We start from the raw sequence: 17,237 nt of genomic DNA, 5'->3' as shown, positions 1-17,237 counted from the left end.
CTTCTTCGCTAAATTCACCCTCTGCCACACACACAAAGTCGCATTACAATCTCTTTCTGTCGTCCGCATGCTTATTGTGAACGAAATAACGTCGCACCACAACTTCCTTTTGTTGACCACTGCCGCTTCCTTCGTCACAACACGCAGTGCTTTTGACCACCGCAGCTCCTTTTTTGTGTCGCGCAGTCTCGTCAATCACCTCTCGAACTATTTTTATTTGGATATTTTTCTCATATTTTTCAGATATTTTTTTCTTATGTTATGGATGTTTTTGGGTTTTTTATTATTTTTTAATAATTTTATATGTTTCTTGTTTAGTTTTCAGATATTTTTTTTCAATTTGTTTTGTTTTGTTTTATTAAGTTTTAGAATTTTTAAAATAATTTTAAATATCTCGTTTTTGTTAGGTTTTGAACTTTATTTTGTTATATTTTAGATGTTTCTTTTTATAAGAAATTTTTTAAATATTTTTAAAATTTTTAAAATGAATTTACAATGAACTTGGAGGTTTGTTATTATTTGATTTAAAAAAAATTTATTAGGTTTTAAATATCTCTCATAATAATTTGAATTGACGTTCTCTCTCAAAACAAATTAAAAATTTTTTGAATATCTCATTTTTTTGCTAAGTTTCGTTAAGTTTCGGATGTTTCTTTTTTCTATGTTTTGGATGTTTCGTTGTTTTGGATTAATTTTTTTAATAATTTTAGATGTTTTTTTTAGTTTTTACATTTTTTTTCAATTTTTTTATGTCTCATTTTTTTAGGTTTTAAAATTTGTAAGATGATTTTGAATTTTTTAAAAAATTTTAAAATTTCTAAAATGATTTTACAGTGATTTTAGATGTGTGTTGTTATTGGAATTATTGAAGTGCAATGTATGAAAATATTCATTTTTTTTAACGTCTTTTGAAGGGGGGAGAGAGAGAGATTTGGAAAGTGATTCAAATGAAACATTCCCATTTCCCAGGCAGCATTGATGAAAGGTATCATCAACTCGTCATCGTGATATTGGTAATGTTAGTGCCAAAAATGGTTGTTACATAATGAGATCATGCATGAACACGCGTTAATGAGCTTTGGAAGCTTACATGCTACATAAATATAAAACAGGCCGAAAGTTAAATGGAAATAACTTTCCCACCTAATTAATCTGAGATTAATAATAATCACATAGCTCTGAGGATATTATTGTATTATGGATTTAAAACTTTATACTATTGATAATCTTATCTCACATCTTAGATAAATCCTTGTATTTTTGTATTATCATTATTACTAGAAGTAGAACTAAAGTTGATCGAAGACGCCGTGCCAAGGATGCACAAGTCACGAGTCAAAAGCCATTTTACATCTGATGAGATCGGTTAAGGCGTCACAATCAAAATCACCATCCAACGAGTAACTTGTAAACATTATTATATTGAATACATTCCATTGGTGTGACGCTGCACTCTGCAATCTTTTGATCCTTTAAAATTCAACTAAAATGAGCAAGTGACAGCTAATAATTCCACATACAATTACGTCAATTAATTAATAATTATACATGATGGACACAAGCTGAGCATATCCGGTTGCGAAGTTTGACACGAAGGTTTCAATTATTACCATAGAAAGAAATGAACCAATTATGTAACACGGGATTTTTTTTTTCAAATAAATAATTTATAGTGTATTTATTATTTTGTATCATATGATTTATCTGTATAAATAAGATGAATTTTTGTGTATTTGTTTATACTCTAAATAAAATAAGTGAAGTTTTATTTGGCACATATTTTGTTTGTAAACGAAATATTTAACATTTAAAAATTGTTTATCGTATCAAAAAATTATAATTAAAATAATATTAATAATCTAAATTTTTAGCGTGTGTACTTAAAAAAATTGGGTAAAAAAAATTAAAACGAAAAAGATATTTGAATAAGAATTTTACTAGGGAATCAATGGAGTATTTGTACAATATAAAAAAGAGTATATAAAAAATTTTAGATTTAATTATAGATTGAATTAGATTGATTTAATTTTTTTTAAAAAAAATTACATATTTAAATTTCATGATGAGAATAAATATAGTAATTGTGCTAACTCCTACAAATTAAAGAATGAGAAACGTGAAGTTATGGAGATAAATAAAATAGAAAAAGAGTGGGAAGATAGTCGTTTCAATTATGTGCCAATTGTTAGGAGAGGTTGATGAGCATAAGTAAAATAGAGAAAGAGTGGGAGATAATCGTGTGGGTTTCCCATATTTTAATTTGTATGAGTTGGCATAATTATCGTATTTATTCTCATAATATAACTTGAATACGTAAAAAAAATTTATTTCAAATTTAAATCAATACAATTGGATCTATAATTTAATCTATAAAATTTTAATGTATTTTTTTTTGAATACTAATTATTCAAACATATCCTTCGTTTTAATCTCTTCTACCAATCTTTTTAAGTATTAATTACACGCTAAAAATTTAGATTCTTGATATTATTTCAATCATAATTTTTTTATAATAATACACATCTCTTTTACACTGTAAATGAGATAATTATGAATGTATCTTCTTTACACTGTAAACGAGATATGTATTTTTTTTAACTCCAAATATCTAGTTTGCAAACGAGATACGTCCAAAACAAAATTTGACTTATCTCGTCTATAGATAAGCCATGTGATACAAATGGATAAATACGCTATAAATTATATATTGTGGTAAATAAAATAATTAAATTATTTATTTGAAAAAATCCATGTAACACTAGTATTGATAAGAAGTTCTTAATAAATGTATTTAATAGGTATAAAATTGTAGAAAGTGGGTTGGAGACACGATGTTGCCACCATCCTCCTATTTCGAGTTTCTAATGTCCTAATAGTGGAAGGTGTTTCTAGAAGGATTCTAACGCTCAAATTAGCATGGGTCATAAGAGAAACTAAGTTAGAGATCATACCTTAGTATACGTATTTGAAATAGTGCATATATTACAAGGTTATGATGTTATGAGATTCTCTTATGTGGGTTGCTCTTTTCATGAGCTACTGTACTCATAAAATGCTTGATGTCTTATTGTGGTCTCCCTTTATATGATGCTCTTAGGCCTTTATATAGTCAATATTGTAACATTCTCTTTTAATAGTAAAATGATGGTTACAATGTAACAATTAACCTCATAAAATTGAGTTATTAGGCATTAGAATGAGTTATGAAGAGTTAGTGTCCTCTTTGTAACATATTCTTTGGAATTCGAGATAATACTTAATTATCAAACCGGTTTTTTAGAATTTGTTATACTCTTAAACCCAGTTTTTAGTATTGAGCCTAAAAAAATATTTTAGAAGATCCCCAAATTCGATATGTCTTTCTTTCGAAAAAGATTTTTTGAGTTTTAAATTTCAACTCAAATGTCTCATCCTTTAAGGTGGAGCAGCTTTTTATTTTACTTACTTTTTTTTATAAAGTCTGAACTTTAACCATAACTTCTATCAGTCGTAAGTTACTACCTTGATTCATGAGTTTTGGAGTTAGATTTTTTTAATCAAAATTTGCATATTGTGATTTTAGAATCAAGAGCCAATGTTTTTATTCCTTGAATGCTGAAATGATTTTTTTATTTTTTATTCAGTTTCATGGACTTCCCGTGGTGGGTATCCCTAACTCGTAGCTTGTAGACTCGAACGTCCGAGTTTTCAAGATTCCTGTAAGACTCAGAATTTTTGAAGAACCTTATTATGAGATGATTTTAAATTGACTTATTATTAGAGATTTTTACTCTTAGAAATTATTTCATTGAGAATGATTAAATCAAGTTTTGATAATTGAAATGAAGATTTTACTTAATTTCATAATTTATCGAGTTATTTCCTATATTTAAATTATAACGTTAGTAGTTATTTCTAAAATATTAATACTGTTGTTTTGGAAAATAGAGAAATTAATTATATTATTTATAGTTTTTGGATTTAAACATTTTATTGAAAGTAATTTGTAAAATTGATGAACAAATAATATTTTTTATACATTATTATTATTGGATTAAAATTTACTTCTAATTACTATACTATCCCTACTTTTATTTGAAATTACAAAACTAACCCTATTACCCTAATTTTGTTAAAATTACCAAATTGCCCCTAACCCTAATTTGTTTTGCCACACCCATCCCCCTTTCATCTTTTTCTCTCACGCTGCGCTGCACTGCGCAGCCCCAGCCTCCTCTTCACCCTCTTCCCTGTGCAACACACACACACCCACGGATAGTGGAATGAAAGCTTGGCACCGCCGAAATTCTAACCCAGTTACCTGTTTCTCCCTCCACCTAACAGCAGCAACACGCATGTTTTCCCCTTTTCCCAAATTAATATGCAGTAAAATAGAGAGAAAGGGAGGTAGAGAGCTATGGTAGAAGAGGAGATGAGCCATACTACGCCGCCGCCGCCACCATGCCACGCCTCGCCGTGAACTGCACCTCACCGCCGCCCAGCTTGCTATCGCACCAGTCACCCACACCAGAGGAGCAGCGAGAGAGATCGGGCGCAGAGAGAGACGCGAAGAGGGAGAGCAGTCGCGCATCCAGCTGCGTCCTCACCGCCGCAGGAGGAATCGTCGCCGTCAGCTTGGCACCGAGCTTCCATGGCCAGCGCCGTCGCAATACCGTCGTCGTTACTTCTGAGCTACCACAGCTGGGTTGCTGTGAAGAGGAGTCAGCTGCTGCGACGCCGCTGCTACCATGGCTGTCGCGGTGTTCACCGCATCCCTGGTTAGCACCGGCTGTTCTGATGCTGTCATTTGAGTTGCCCAAGGAACCACCATTAGAACCACTGCTGTTTTGGGTAAGCTCTCCCCTGTTTCTGCTTTCTTGTTCTACCAATTTGTTTCTACCTTGGAGCTTGTCACTGAAATTGTTTATATGGGATAAGGTGATTATTGTAAATTTTCTTGTCGCTGTCGCCGCTGGAATCACGGACCAAGGTGGAGGAGAAGGCCAACTTCCCCGCTGCTGCCATAATCATCCTTACTGCTGCCACTACTCGGTGTAGTTGTTCTTCCCTTATTGCGGTAAGCATGTTTATTTTGAAAAGCCCTTTTATTCAGTATTTTGTTATGCTTGGTTAAAGACTCTGAAGTTTGGTAACATAGGTTCGAGTTCTGATTGCTGTCGTTCTGGTCATCGGGTGTAGCACGGTTGTTGCCGGAATCACCGCTGGGGCTACCGCTACTTGATTCAGCAATTTTTTCTTAGTTTTGGTAAGCATTTTCATTGCGAAAGTCCTTTAGTTACTGTTCTGTTATCTCACGCTGAGGTTTTACGGCGTTAATTGCTATAAGATTGAGTTTCGGTTGTTATATGTCGCGATTAGTGTTGCTGTGGTTACCGCGAAAGTGGCTTAGAGCTGAGGTCGCGGTTGTTGGTGATTTCGGATTGAGAGAGAAGGTTTCTGTTACGCGTATGGGTTCTGATTTTGCGTTTTGAGGTAGGGACTTTTTTCGAAAACTATGTTTTATATATTAAAATTATTACATATGGATACTGATGTGAGACAATGTATATTTGGTAATTGTATCAGTCTTATGTATTATTTGGTTTTCTTGAATGATTATGAATGTTTGTTTGACTGGATTGTTGTGCGACTTTGTGAAACGGAATGTTTTTGAAGTTTATTCTTTTAAAGATTTGAGATCAAGTTTAATCCGTTGAAAATTGATTTGAGTTGAGTTGATTTTTTTGATAATGTGAAAAATAGAATACTCTTTTGGATTTAGCCTGGTTTGCTTTAATTGATTTGGTTTTGATAAATGAATTGTTGCTAAACTATTTCTTTAAGGTTTTGGAAATGAGTTTAATCGGTTGATAATAATTTGATTTTGAAATGGTTTCCTTGAGATATGAAAATGAGGTGACTGTTGGATTTAGCTTGCTCTTGAACTGATTTTGGATTTGGACCGTTGAAAAGAATTGTGGAGCGGTTTAGTTGGGACCCGAACCGGATGGCAAAGTCCAAGTTTTAGGGGAGGAGCTGCCGAAATTTCTATAAAAATCCTAGAATTTGTTTGAAAAGTTATTTAGAAAGGTTTGGATTTGAGAAATTGTATTATTTGAATTACTAAGAAAATAGTTATGTTTTCAAGCGTAATTTATTTAAGAAAAATATATGTCTTGAGTTCGACTTATTTAGAAATGAATTATTTTACCATTTGAAACACTGAAGGAAAGAATTATGTTCTAATATTGATTTTAATATAAAAAGGACTTTTGCTCTTGGTTGGACTTAAAGATTTCATTCAAAGGAGCTTTTAGTGATTTTAAAGGAAATTAGACTTTTGATTGAACAACTACGTTTGAGACATTTTGGAAGAGGTTAGAGAATTGGTTTCAAGAAAAAAATCTGAAAGTGGTTTGATTCAAGTGGACTGGTTCCGTTTCAAGTGAATTGATTTTAGATTGGGTTGGAACTTGTGATTTTGTATGACTCAGTTTCATAATAAATTCAGTTTTTATTTACTTGAACCAAGAATCTATTATTTTAAGAGTTTCAATGACTTTTTAAAGATTTGAGATAGGTTGTCCTTCCTTAAAGACTTGAGATTCTGCCGAGGGACTTTATTATAAAATCCCATTGTTGGATGGATGATTTTGAATATTTCAAAATAAATCTTTTAAATTGCCATGATTTTGGAAGTTTTGGAAAGAGGATGTCGATGGTGGCTTTGTTTTTAAAAAGGGAACTTACTTTGAGTAAGAGTGGCTTATGAACCTGAGATGATTTGAGAAATGAGAACTTTAAAGCCAATGCTGAAAAGAGTTGAAATTTGATTTCAAAGTGAAGTGAATTGAGAAAAAGTGATTTATGGCTTTGAATAATGATTTTTATGAAATTGATGATGTTGGATGGTGGAAGTGCTATTTTGTTATGAGTCGGAATGGTTGTGTATGATAATGAATTATGGCTGATTACGGAATATGTTATGAGCCAGATAGCTGACTATGAGTCATGAATTTAAGTCGGATGGCTGAAATGAATGTTGATTTATGGTTGAGAATAAATGCATATATGCTGAGTTATTAATATTGTGATTTTGCACTTCCAACTATCTAAAATACGAGTTTCCCTAGGTAGAAGCAGTGGCTAGCCACCACGTGTTTCAAGTTGAGACTTGATACTCTGCTAACCCTATGTCGTAAGTGTGGCCGGACACTGTGAAATTTCCGGATGAGCTCTCCCCCGTGAATATACACCAATGAGGGTGTTGGATGTGAATTATGATTATCTCTTGTGAATAACTCGAGTTGGGGATGCACGATAGAGGGACAGTCCAATGGTTAGCTACTAGGACTTATCGGGTTGGCTATATAACCGACAGATGATATCATCAACCACTAGGACAGGCATGCATCATATGCATCTATGTGACATTGTTTGGGTGTGCATATTGTACTTGGTTTGCCTTTGTGATTACTTGTGATTAACTGCTAATTGTTCTACTTGCAGTAACTGTTTATTTGTGCTTGAACTTTCCTATTTGTGTTTGTGACTGAGACTCTGTTAGACTGTGGTGATTGGTTGTTGTTTGGGTTGTTTGGGCCTAGAGCCGTGGTTGATCATGAGATGGGCCGAAGGCCATGTTGGTTGGTGTTTCTGGTTTAGGGAAGTATGAAAAACTAATATGGTTCAGTATAGCTAAATTTTTTGAAAGGCTTTTGAGTTTTTAAGAATTGAACAGTTCCTCTTTCAGAAAAGATTTCAGATTTCTCTTTTATAGTAAATCGTTGCTTTTGAAAAGATACATAAGGTGGTTATCAATCACTGTAACAATTTTATCTCGCGTATTCTATTATAGTAATTCTGCAACACTATAGTGAGAATCCTTTCGTGGATGATGTTCTCACTCTCCTACAAATTTTTCTTTTCAGGATATGGACGCAGACATCACGAAGAGTTTATCTAATTATTGTCGTGATGTTTTGTATTGCTTTAGTTTATTGCTTATTGCTCCCTCGCCTTTATCTTTATACATTCTGTAAGAGGGATAGGAATTGTATTGGTTAATGCACTCCCCTACAAATTTTTCTTTTCAGGATATAGACGCAGACATCACGAAGAGTTTATCTAATTATTGTCGTGATGTTTTGTATTGCTTTAGTTTATTGCTTATTGCTCCATCGCCTTTATCTTTATACATTCTATAAGAGGGATGGGAATTGTATTGGTTAATGCTTGTAAAATTATATATATGTGTGCGTGTGGTTCCCTCACCTTTATCTTTATACATTCTGTAAGAGGGATAGGAATTGTATTGATTAATGCTTATAAAATTATATGTGTGTGTGGGGGGGGGGGGGTACTGTTTGTGGGTTTTTGTAAGTTGTATTGTATGTATGGATGTACGTTACATAACAAGAGTATTTTGGAGCGGTATTGCGGTTTAAAATTTTAAACAGGCTCATATTTTAGTATTAAATAGTATAAGAGTCGTCGTAATGTCCGATCTATCAGAGTCGCGCAGCCGGAAGTGTGAGTTTTGATAGTTAAGGTGTTACAACTCTGATGAAGACATATCAAAATAAATTCAAATTGTCAAAATTAATAATTATTAAATTTACTATGCATAAAATAGTAACTCAATCATAAAAATGTTAAGTTTAAAATAAAGAATTTATTTTTTTTAAAACAATTGCTTGATAAATTTTTTTATTTAAGTGTAATATATCTAAATAAATTTTTTTTCAATCTAAAACAATTATTGAGACAATTGAAAGATGGATTTTTCTAATTTAGATTAGTTGAATAATAATTTTTTTCAATACACAATTATTAAGAGATTATTTCTTTATTTCTACCACAAAATTTCATATTATTTTTTAAATAATAATATACTCTAAAATATTTTTAAAATTTTAATTAAAATAAATTATACCTTTACGCGTTCAAGAATGAATGTGGTTTGGTTTAAAATAAAAAGGATAAAAAAAGGATAAAAAGGATAAAAAATATTTTTCGAAAATTATAGGGACTAATAGAGTAATTAAATTTTTTATATATTATTGCCTTACTTCATTCATAATATGTATTCTTTTTACTTATAAAATTATTTTGTTATTTTGTAGAAAAAAATGTGTAATAAATGAGTATTGTTTATACATGTCAACAAAAACAAGGTTAGTAGGATGTCTTTTATTTAATTGAATATTAAATACATATATTTATATTTTTGTATAAATATTTTATTGAGATTATATATTTAATTTTTTTAAAATTTTATCATTAGAAATGATAATATAAAATATTTTTAGTAAATCATTAAACATAGCCTTCTTAAATAATTAGTCTAACTCTGTCCCTGTCTAACTTAGTTTCTCTTGTGATCCATGTTAACTTAAGTATTACAGTCCTTGCATGAGTACTGTATGTTGAGTTTACAACAGAATTTTAACTTCTAATAGATACAAAGTAATATGAAATTGAACACTACTACTCGCTATATATTTTGTAAAGAAAAAAAAACAATATGAAAGATTTCTTCTAACTCTATAAGATGATGTGAATAAGGATATTGTTATTGTTATTGACTTCAATTACAATTCTAGAGACGTATATATAGTATCTCTATGCTATAACTTCAACGAATAAGAATAAAATTCTCCGACAAAAAATTCCTTACTAAACATTTTGAGTTCTCTCCTATTAAAACTCATTTATTTTACTTCCTAAAATTATTCTTATCCTTCTTTTATTCTCACAATTCTCCACCTCGGTCACAATTTGAAATCTACTCAAATTTTAGACGATCAAAGTATGAAATTCGTATCCCCATGCCTAACATGGAACAACATTGAGCAATTTCAAACAGTGTTGGAACTTGCTTCCTGACACTACTTTAGTCATCATGTCTGCAAAATTTTTATTTGTGTGTACTTTTACAAGAGAAATGTTGCCTTTCTCTATAACATCACGCACGAAATGATATCTTACATCAATATGCTTGGTACGAGCATGATGAACCTAATTTTTAGCCAAATGAATTGCACTTTGACTATCACAACTCAGATTCACATAATCTTGCTAAAATCCCAAATCATCTAGAAGACCCCTTAACCACAATGCTTCTTTCACCCCTAATGCTATTGCCATGTACTCAACCTCTGTAGTAGATAGTACCACTGTAGTTTATAACATCGATCGCCAACTAACTGGAGCACCTTGTATTTTATATACATAACCGGTTGTAGAACATCTTCTGTCTAGATCACCAACATTATCAGAATCAACAAAGCCGCTGATTTGACATGATTTTTCACTAAAGCATAAACCTATGTCAATGGTACCCTTCAAGTACTTTAATATTCACTTGACTGCTTTCCAGTGTGCCTTACCTGGATTTGCCATGAACCTACAAACAATACTGACTGCCTATGAAATATCTGGGCATGTACACACCATAGCATACATTAGGCTACCGACTACACTAGCATAAGGTACATTTTCCATGTAAGCCTTATCTTCTGCTGTTGTGGGAGATTATTTACCAGAGAGCTTGAAATATGGAGCCAACGGTGTTACTACTGGCTTAGCATTTTTCATTTTGAACCTTTCAATAACACGCACAACGTACCCTCTCTGGCTCAAGAAAAATTTTCGGCTTGATATCTCTCTTTTAATTTTCATGCCTAATATTTTTCGTGCAACACCCAAATCTTTTGTTTCAAATTCTTTACTAAGTTGAACCTTTAACCTATCTATCTCCACCTTACTCTTAGAAGCAATAAGTATGTCATTCACATACAATAGAAGATAGATATAATCACTTCCAGAAAGGTTATGAATGTATACACAACAATCATAATTACTTCTAGAAAAACCTTGTTTTAACATAAAGGAGTCAAATCGCTTATACCACTCTCGAGGAGATTGTGTCAATCCATATAGCGATTTCTTTAAGCAACATACCTGATTTTCTTTACCCTCAACCTTGAAACCCTCACGTTGATACATGTAAATTTCTTTCTCTAAGTAACCATGCAAGAAAGCTGTCTTTATATCTAGCTGTTCCAACTCAAGATCATCTTGAGCAACAAGACTCAAAAGTACCCTTATGGAAGTGTGCTTCACCACAGGAGAAAATATCTCGTTGTAATCAACACCTTCTTTTTGTGTAAATCCCTTTGCTGCTAACCTAGCTTTGAATCTTGTACCATCTGACTTAATATGATCTTCTTTTCTTTTATACATCCATTTACAACTAATTGCAGTCTTTTCCACGGACAACGGGACCACCTCCCATGTCTTGTTCTTATGGAGATATTGCATCTCTTCTTCCATGGCGACAACCAACTTTCTCTATCTTTGTCTTTGATAGCAAGTTTGAAGGTGACCGGCTCATCATCCTCCACCGAGAGTGCATAATCTACCAAGTTTAATTGCCCATAATGTCTTAGAGGCTTGTCTAACCCGAACTTCTAAACGAATTTATAATTCCTCTTTGGCCTAGTGGATGCCAAAGAATCCTGCTGCTGCTGTTGTAATGCATGTGCATTTTTTTGCTGAATCTCCTCATGATCAAGTTCATCCTCTGCATCATCTCGAGTAGCATTAAGATGCTCCACCTGAAGATTATTAGGATCTATTTGTTAGTATTTAGACTCTATCTCCACCACTTGAGTATTTGAAGTTTTTCCAACATCACCATCATCTGGCATCATATCTTTAGACAAAGCTACCATAGATCGTTCATCAAAGGTGATATCCCTGCTAATTACAAACTTAGAATTATTTACACTCCAAAGACAATACCCTTTGAACCCCTCTTGGATACCCCAAAAAGATTGCCTTTTTAGCTCTATCATTAAGCTTATTATCATTGACATGATAATAGGTTGTGCATCCAAAACTCTGAGTTTCTCGTAATTTGCATGTTCTCCTAACCACACCTTATAAGGTGTGTCTCCATCTAGAGAAGAATGTGGGGATCGGTTCACTATGTAGCAAGCTGTAGCAACCGACTCCGCCCACCACTCTCTGCCTAACCTATAATTAGAGCGCATACACCGTGCCTTCTCAAGTAGCGTACGATTCAGTCATTCAGCAACTCCATTCTGTTGTGGTATTTCTCTAACTGTCCAGTGTCTCACAATGCCTTTTCGATCATAGAAATATTTGAAAGCCCCCATCTATGTACTCTGTGCCATTATCTGATCGTAGAGTTTTCAGCTTTCTACCTGTTCAATTTTCAACCATTGCTCTTCATCACTTAAAAGTGTCGAATACCTCATTCTTATGCTTGAGGAAGTAAACCCAAACATACCTGGAATAATCATCAACAAAAGTAACAAAATACCTGGAACCATCCTTGGAAGTAATTTTAGACAGGCCCCAAACATCAGTATGCACGTAGTCTAACAACCCTCTGTTTTTGTGCTTGCTTGTAGAAAATTTCACCCTGTGTACCTTTCCATACACGTAATGCTCACAAAATTTTATTTGTGGTTTCTTCATATTCTTCAGCAAACCTTGTCCACAAAGCAATGATAGACCTTTCTCTGACATATGTCCAAGCCGCATGTGCCATATTCTTGTGCAATTTGTTTGATTTCTACTTCCACCGATTTCAACTGCTAACTCACCTGTGACTGTTGTCTCTAAAAGATAATAAAGATTAGGGTTAAGTATTGTTTTCATCCCTAACATCTTGGGTCAAAATCAAAATTGTTTCCGACCTTTTTTCGTTATTAAAATCATCCTTAACGTTCAAAAATGCTTTAAAATCATCCTTTTCCGAATTTTTGGACCAAAATACCCTCATCATCATCATTCTCCTCTTCACCTTCCTCACGGCCACCACCTCCACTGCCACCAACATTACCACTAGTACCACCACCAGTACCAACACCAATACCAACACCAAGAATACCAAACAACAGCAACAACACTAAACAACACCAAACCAAAAAGCAGAAACAGAAAGCAAGAAAGCAGAAGCAAGAAAGCAGGAAAGCAAAAAAGCAGAAGCAAGATGCAAAAGCAGAAAGCGATGAGGATATTTTGGTCCAAAAATTCGAGAAAGAATGATTTTAAAGTCTTTTTGAACGTTGAGGATGATTTTAATAACGAAAAAAGGTTGGGGACGATTTTGATTTTGACCCAAGACATTAGGGAGGAAAACAATACTTAACCCTAAAGATTACTGTGATGAACTCCCTTCATCACTACCAAAGAACCACAAATAACTTTTAGTACCCAATTTTTCGTAACTATTTTACAACTATTTTTCTCTAACAAACCTGTGGAAATAAGATTTTTTTGGCAAATCTAGAATATGTCTTACATCCTTTAAGATTCTTACTATTCCATCATGCATCTTGATTCTCATAGTACCTAATCCCACAGTTTTACATATATGATCATTGTCCATTAAAACTGCGTCATCATTTATGTTTTGATAGGTAGTAAACCACTTTTTATTTGGGCACATATAGTGAGATGCTCCTGAATCAAGAATCCACTTATCGAAAATTTCATTGTTTGTTAATATTAGTTATTAGGATCCTTTTAGAACATGATGATTTTTTTTGTTAGTTATTTTTTATTCTTTTAGGATCTATTAGATTTAATGAGCTATGCATTCTGTTATATAATATATATATATATATATATATATATATATATATATATATATATATATATATATATATATATATATGATAATTCAATCATTTGATGATGAGCAATAGAATATATAGCCTTTATATTCCTTTTTTTTTGCTATAAACCTTATTAATTACTATTCTGTTGGTGAGAGAGTGATTTACATGCATGTGCTGATCACATAAATGATTATGGATATTCAGACTTAAAGCTATATTGGTGGCCAGAAAGGAGTTTTGTATAAAATTTATTATTTATTTTGTTTTAATTTGTTTGAATGTTATGTTCTGAACTTCCATCATACTTTTGGTAGGTTGAAATTCTTCTTGAAAAAAATAGTCACAATGAAGGATGGAAAAAACAAATTTCATGTGTGAATAATAATCTCATGCAGAAAAATAAACTCCTAATATAGATATGTGGACATAGATAACGTACTACATCCATTATTATATAGATTTTAGAAAATTTTATTATAAGTTAAAAGTCCATCTGGGATCGGAGATTTAATTATTAAAAAAATTATTAATTCCAAAATTATTAAAAAAATTATTTTTATAATATTTAGAGAGAAAGACCAAATCTTTGTTTAGGAAGTCAAATATATTTTTAAGTGATTTATTTATTTATTTATTTATTTCTTGTAAACATATTTTCTTTGATTTTCTATTATATTCAAATTCTTATTTACACACTTTCGTTTGTAACAATAATTTGTTGTTAGTGAATCTCCTAATATTTAATTCACCATTAGTAAATCTTCTTACTCATATTTTTTATTTGTTTATTTTCCGCAAAAAAATTGCTTCTTTTATTCTTTGTATGTAACATCAATTATTGGTTTATCACAAAAAGTTGTTCAATATCTTTTTAATTTATAGGATTGTTTATTTTAACTAATGATATATGTATACTGTCAAATATTACATACTCTACACATGGTTAAAACAACTAAAAGTTAATGTCCAAGAAGCGACCGAAGTTACTTAATTCAACCGAAGCAATCAATTTCTTGATTTTTTTGTATTTATGATATAGTGTCAAACACTATAACACCCGTAAACTAGGTTTTTTCATGTCTGTAGATATAGTTGTGATGCAAAATACTATATATAGGCTATTGATTGTAATTGCTCATCAAATGAAATGTGAAAAATAAGGATATGGCATTGACATCACCTTGGTCAGACTCAGATTTTTCATGTTCAATATCATTTTTTTTTTTTGGCTTAGTATCATCTTGCTCAAACTCAGCTACTTAAAAAGTTTTGAAATTCATTACAAAAAATATGGCATTGATGTTGTTATTGGCATATCTTGACACTACATATAGATATGCATAATTTGAAAAGTAAACTAATCATATCATTATTAATAAAATACCCATAGCAATTAAATTTTAGAATTTCATTAATTAAAATTAAAGAAAACACTACCTACGACCAAAGTTAATAGCATTTTTTGTTAAGTAGTTAACTTTAAATCATAGCCACTAATTCATTCACATTTAAGACCAAGAGCTTTGCTTTAAATTCTTGAGCTAGTTATGTAGTTAGTATATATTTTGCTCATAGTGAGATTACATCTAAAAATATAAAAGAGAATGTTATCACCAATAATGCAACTTTTATACCATCAAAACATAATCTATTACTAAGTTTCACAAATAATATTACTGACCTTAAATCTTGGTTTGAATACTTATTATTCCTAATATTATCCAAAAATTTTTATTAATTATAAATTAAACTTGAATTGTAGTTGAAGTAGCTATGATTATCTAGTGCATGAAAATATCTGTTAGACTGCATAAAATAATTTGAAAATTTTCTTATGTTAAAAGGTTTTCCATTTCTTGAATTTTGAAAACAAAAGTATGAGTTACAATTCACTATTCATATCAAACAAAGTAAAAAGCTATGCAAACTTCATGAGTCAACGCTATTTTTTAATTTGGGTAAGAAATTATCGACAAAAAAGGTAAAATACAGAATATGAAATTGAAAGTTAAATTTTTTTAACATAACACTGGACATAAGGATCTTTTGCAACACTTTTTGCTGAATTCTGCTTTGGCTTCGAGTCAAGTGTCTGTTTCAATTAGTAACCAAAATGAACAGATAATGTATTCAACAAAGCAAATTAGTTATTTTTTACAATAACAAAATAAAATTAAAATGGAACATATACGAGTCTTTGGTGAAATTATCTCTATTCATTATAGACAAACTAGTAAACCTAGTTACCTCTATTAAATTCAAACAAGTGATAAAATTCAGAATCCATCAAATTCATAACATAAAGAAGAAATTAGTAATTTTGGCAAAAGTTATATGATTTATCTGAGAAAATGGATTTATAGAATTAAGGAACGGAAAAGAACTCGTCGAAAGTGTCCAACAATGACAAAGATATCTGTGTGGCAAAGGTATCTGTGTACAAAAAGATGAAGTCTACAAAAACAAAAAAAATATGCTGAAAAAAAGGAAGAGAATGTACATCGATAACAGTGACGATGAAAGAGAAGAAAATACGAGTAAAAAATAGTAAGAGGAGAAGAAAATAATAGGATAATTTTATCATTTTAAATTTTATTTATTAGTCTTTAAAATAATTTTTATTTAATTTTTTTTAATAATCTTAATATAATTAGTCCTTTTTGTTAATTAAAGCCTCTTAATGATCCTTGGCACTAATTTTCTCTAGACTTTTTATGGTAGCTTTTATATTTAGGAGAAAATTTTGATGATTAACAAATCATATATAATATAATCTTAAAATTTTATTATTTCACTACTAATGGTTTGTTGATTGCCTAAAGTCCAAGAATATTTCATTAATTAAGTAATTAATTATAAATCAGATCTGCCTAAGCACAATTTGAGTTTGTATACTTGATTCAAAATCTCATAATTTAATTTGTAAAGTGTATTTGCACACAACTCTTATTCTTTGTAATATCATCTATTAAATCAAATTTAACCTAAAAAGAATTAATGTAAGAATATCTGAGGGTTTTAGATCATTTTAGTTGATCTGAGTCATTATATGAGAAGTGTTAAGAATATCTAATATTTTTATATTACTGTGTTATGATATGAGTCTAGTTTAACATGAAAAACTTAAAATAATAATATCTAATAGTTCTTAGATCAGTTGTGATCTAAGTATATAATAATATTTTTTGAACTAATAACTATTCCCGTTGTTCACAAATTTAAAAATTTTGATAAGCTATTTTAAGTCTATTCAAATTAAATTATACTTAAGCACGACTCAATCTTTTTTTTTTTCACAACTAGCCATTTCAATTTAAACTCCACTATTGGTCAATGAAGTTAATTAAGTATGCATGATATTTTAATAATACACATACATATCTAATAAGTAGAGTAATATTAATTATCTGGTGTTAAGTAGTATGATTTAATTAGTTAATAATTAAGAGAATGATACTTTAGTTAACATTTGAAAACGTTTAACCAATTTAAAAATGGCATTCTATTTGTCATCTTTTTTTTTTTTGTTTTAAGTTATAATAATCATATTTCGTTCCTTGAAGTGGTGAAAAATGGATATATTAGCTAAGCTTTGAAAAA

This window comes from Arachis stenosperma, chromosome 6 (assembly GCF_014773155.1).
Source record: "Arachis stenosperma cultivar V10309 chromosome 6, arast.V10309.gnm1.PFL2, whole genome shotgun sequence".
Lineage (NCBI taxonomy): Eukaryota > Viridiplantae > Streptophyta > Magnoliopsida > Fabales > Fabaceae > Arachis > Arachis stenosperma.
Note: the sequence above shows the minus strand (reverse complement) of the source record.